At 44.7% G+C, this 4,739-nt stretch overlaps 1 long non-coding RNA gene across 1 annotated transcript; it reads left to right on the forward strand.

Annotated features, from left to right (window-relative positions):
* The first annotated feature begins 1,116 nt into the window (after positions 1-1,116).
* On the forward strand, positions 1,117-2,841 carry LOC139084154 (uncharacterized). Its single transcript, XR_011541506.1, has 2 exons — positions 1,117-1,221; positions 1,496-2,841. It is a non-coding gene; the product is annotated as an uncharacterized lncRNA (long non-coding RNA).
* Positions 2,842-4,739: the final 1,898 nt, after the last annotated feature.

Below are 4,739 nucleotides of genomic sequence, written 5' to 3' on the forward strand. Positions count from 1 at the left end.
TTGTTTGATGTATAACCAAGACATCCTTATTTATGTTACCTTCAGTGTATAATCTAGGAAAAGCTCAGGTGTACTCTATCCATTTTTTTTTTTTAACATATATGAATTCTAGTCGTCAGGTTTTTCTTTTCTTTTCCTCTCCTCTGCACATGCACTGTTTTGTGAACGAGATATAAGCTGCACTTAAACTCACACACCGTGGAGCAGTTCCATCAACTCACTCTGTTGAAATGTTTTCCTGGGGTTCAGACTCTTCACACTGATTGTTGTTGAATAAACTCCTTCACTAATACCACCTAGACTCTTTATTTCAGGCGACATCTAGTAAAATTCTTATCAATAGATGCATAAAACACATTTGATAACGCACACAAACAACTCTTGATAAAATGTGTTATTAAATCAGTTTTAAAATCTTTATTAACTCCATAAAGGCCATCCACTGAAAACCACGGGAAACATGATTACCAGCGAAACTTTCGATCTACTCCTGAATAAGAAGGCCCCGTATCAGTGCCATTTCAAAAATAAATAAAACGAGAAATACATACTAGTAGAGGAAACAAAAAAGATTTGCAGAAAATGTCATTATATTGAAAATCCAAAGGAATCAATTTTAGAGTTTAGAGATTAGCACGGTATCTATTTCAAATAAAAGCCTAAAGACAGGATTGCTTGGAGGCGACAGACCACTTCACGCATTGGCAGGATTATCAATACGGGAGAATCACTTAAGGCCTCTTGGAACGAGGGGAGAAAAGGGAGAAAACCTTCCGATATGCTCGCTGGGGGCTGGGTCCCCACCCGCAGCCTCGCCCTTCAGGCTTGACTATGCAGCGTCCACACGCGCGCTGGGTCTCCTCCCACCTCCAGCCCCGCCCTCAGGGATCGGCCGCGCCCTCCGCCCGTAGCTCCGCCCACAGGGCTGGTTCCATCCTCAACCTTGGCCCTGGGGCTGATTCGGGCCCCGGCCCCAACCCCAACGCCGAGCCTAGCCGGGGCCCGTCCGCACCCACGCGGGAGGAAAGCAGAAACTCCCGCTCTGAGGTTGCCGAGCGGAGCCGACTGCTCCGGCGCCGGAGCCCCGCCCCTTCCCAACCCGGCCCCCGACAGGAAGCGGAAGTGACGTCACAATTCGCCGGGGTTCCGGCGGCTGCTGCTGCGGTGCATGTTGAAGCTGTTCCTGTCGGCTGTGGTCCAGCGCAGCTCGGGTTCGCCGAGGTGGGTGCGAAGGAGGGGGAAGCGGGCGGAAGAGGGAGTCACGGGACGGGCTTGGGCGGCCGCCCGGGACCTGCTGAGAGGGGCCTGGCGCGCGCCGCTCGCTTCCGCCGGGGCCGCGGGGCCTCCCGGCAGGGCCAGGTCCTAGACGCCGCTCGGCCGTCGTGCCCCGGGAGGAGCCGGATCTGCAGTGGGGTGAGGGCGCTTCTGTGGGGTCGCGTCATCCTCTGTGCTCCCCTTTCAGAGGCTCCACAGCAGCCTTGTGACTTTACTGCAGGAGGAAGAGGATTTCCGCCTTTCTGGCGGGTTGACTGCGGTCCGTGTCCGCGTCCTCACGCACCTGGCGCTTCAGGCGTCTCCTGTGAGCGCCGGGAAGGGTGGTTCCAGACGCCTCTGTTTCCTTTCGTATGCGGAAGAATGTTTCATCTGAGAATTTGGCTTTGACGTTGCACGGTCTTTATTTTTGACACATGTTCAGTTAGAAATGTGATATACTTTCTTAGATGTCTATGGTGTATTTCTGTATGGAAATGTTAGCATATTTAGACCGTAGTCTGTCTACTAAAGAGAAACAAGATTACTCACCTCTCTCTTCATCTGAATTTTCTAAGCCTGTTCCTTCCCACAAAACTTCAAAATGTGAGCCTCCCAGAAAAAACAGATGGGGGCTTTTTTTTTTTCCCTAGTTCTAGAATAATTGAACTTCCCGTAAACAGGATGTTTGGACTAAGTATAATTTTTCCCAAACTTTTGTTTGAAAAATCTTAAACCTAAAGTGAAGTAGATTGACCCTTTTTTAGCATTTTGCATGTTTGCTCTCTAGATAAATAAATATCCATATTTTGGTAAACTATTTGAGAGACTAAGTTGAAAATAAATTGCAGACATGATACTTGACCTTTAAATACTTGGTAATGCAGCTCCTAAAGGTAAAGACATTGTGCTAATAAAACTACAATATTGTTATTTCCCCCGAGAAAATTTAAAATAATGTCATCGACTATCTACTCTGTAAAACTAAGAGCATTGAGAGTTTAGTGTGTTTCCTAAACTGAGGAAAGAGGGATTGCTGAAGCAGAGCAGAACGAGACAATGGTGGGAGGTAAAATGGAGAACAGGGCCAGGACCGGGGAATTACGTACTCTGAACTCTCTTCTAAGACCATAGGAAACTTATGAAATATTTTAAGAAAGTAATTTGAATCTACTTACAACTTAAATAGAATGCACAAACTCCTAGTGTGAGAATGATCTTCAGGAAATGTGAGTGTGAAGGCATGGACTCAACGTAGACGCTTATGATGAATAAGTTTGAAAACATAGTGTTCGTACCCTACAACTGGATGATTATTATGGCAAAGAAATGGAATGAAAGGACTTGAGAGTTTTATACAAGGTAAGATTGAGAGAATTTTAATTACCAGATGAAGTTATTCCTTCATCTGTTGATTTATGAGAGGACATATTGCTCTGAGTGCTTCAATGGTTGATTAAGACATGGTGAAAAAATTGAATTCCTCAAATTTCATCACAGTCATACTGAATATTCTGTTTCCCACAGACTAAATTGTAATGTTAACCACTAATAACTTGTATATAAAATAAAAATGGGGAGAAGATAGAAGTGAATCGTTAGTTTAATCGGTCTCTTGATTGTGGTTGATATCCACGGGTTACTTCAACATCCGGTTCCAGTTTCCTTGCCCTCAGTGAGAACCTTAGCTGGTCTGGGTTGTGTATCTGGGGGAGTGACCCAAATCTTTATTCTCAAAGAGTCCAAGTCCTTCATTGTCTAGCCTTTTTCTAGTTGTAATTTTCTATTACCTCTTTCTGTTGAGTATGCAACTGCTAGGAGGTTCTAGGTTCATCTTCCTTGCCTCAGTTGTACCACGGTAACCTAATTTCCCTTTGGTAATAGAGACCAATTGCTCCAGGCAGTAGACAAACCCCCTTTTCTGCATCTGGTCTAGTGGTATATGAAGCCCAAAATGCCAGGTGGCAATCTCATCTTCCATTTTGGTGGAACCATAGTTGTGCCCCCTCTGGGAAGCATTCTATATGAGAAACTAAGCTCTCCAAACCTGCAGTGCTCTAAGTTGCTGGGATTCAAGCAAAAATTCTGTCGAGGAGCCACTCCCATATTTACCCATCAATTCCTGGACCCGTGTATTCTGGCTGTGGGGAGACAGTACCATGTAAGGCTATCTGATTCAGAGCATATACTGTGTCCTGTGAGATGGAATATCATTCTTTCGTAGGGTTGTTTCCCAACTGGCACGTGAATTGGGATTTTCACTAAGCAATTCCACCTTTTTATTTATATCAGCTCCTTTTGAGTGATGGGGATATGTGATAAGACTAGACCAGCTGATTCCGTGAACATGCTCCCATAGTTGCACTTTATTTAAAATACAGTGTGTTTCTAGATGAGATACAATGATGTGTGATTGCCATGACTACAGGTAAAGCATTTTTCCAGTCTGTGGATGGTGGTACAAGTGGAAACTACTAGCAGAAAGGCAAATCTATATCCAGAACATGAATCTATTCCAGTGAGGATGAATCTTTGCCACCTCCATGATAGAGGAAATCCAGTATAATCACCCTGCCACCAGATGGCTGATGGGTCCACTCCAGGGAATGGTGCCATACTGGACACTCAGTGTTCATTTCTGCTTTTAGTACATTAGGCACACAGCAGTAGTGTTAGCTAGGTCATTCTTGGAAAGGGGAAGTCCATACCGTTGAACCCATGCATAGGCTTAATCCCTGCTACCATGGCCATTTTGTTCATGGGCCCATTGAGCAAGCACTGTGGTGGCTGGAAAAATAACTGACACCTACAGACTGCATCATTTTGTCCACCTGATTATTAGTAGTCTCATTTACAGTGGATTGCCTTTGGTGGACATTCACATAGGGCACAAATAACTTCACAGTCTGTGTCCATTCAGAAATGTCCATTCATATACTGTTTACCATAGTTCCTTGTCATCAACCTTCCCGTCTTGTTCCATCCACATCTTTGACTATCCAGCCAAAGAACTGTCAACCATTCGTGAATCAGTATTTATCCATACACGTGACCGTTTCTCACTGCAGACCCAGTGGGCAGTTAAATGTACTGTTGAAGTTCTGCCACTTGGAAGATTTTTAATCACTATTATCTTTAAGGGTCATCTCTTCAGTAAAGATAGCTTCAACTCTACACCTCCAGGTGGCACTGGCTTACTATGCAGACTCATCTGTAAACCAGACTTTCATCTCAGTCAGCTGGATTTAAGGACCACCATGGAAAGCTACAGACATGACCTGAGGGAGAGGAGATAGTGCAACCACAGTTGGTGTTGAAAGAGCTTTTGCAACGTACCATACAGTTAATTTGTACACACTGGAATTGCCTGAGCCGGATCTCTTGGGATCTATTAGGAGGTTACATGTTCCTGGGTTTCTTCTGGTACTTATTTGCAACATGATAAGTTAGCTCTTTCTACGCAGATGACACAGTTGAAAGCTACTAAA

This window comes from Equus przewalskii, chromosome 6 (assembly GCF_037783145.1).
Source record: "Equus przewalskii isolate Varuska chromosome 6, EquPr2, whole genome shotgun sequence".
NCBI lineage: Eukaryota > Metazoa > Chordata > Mammalia > Perissodactyla > Equidae > Equus > Equus przewalskii.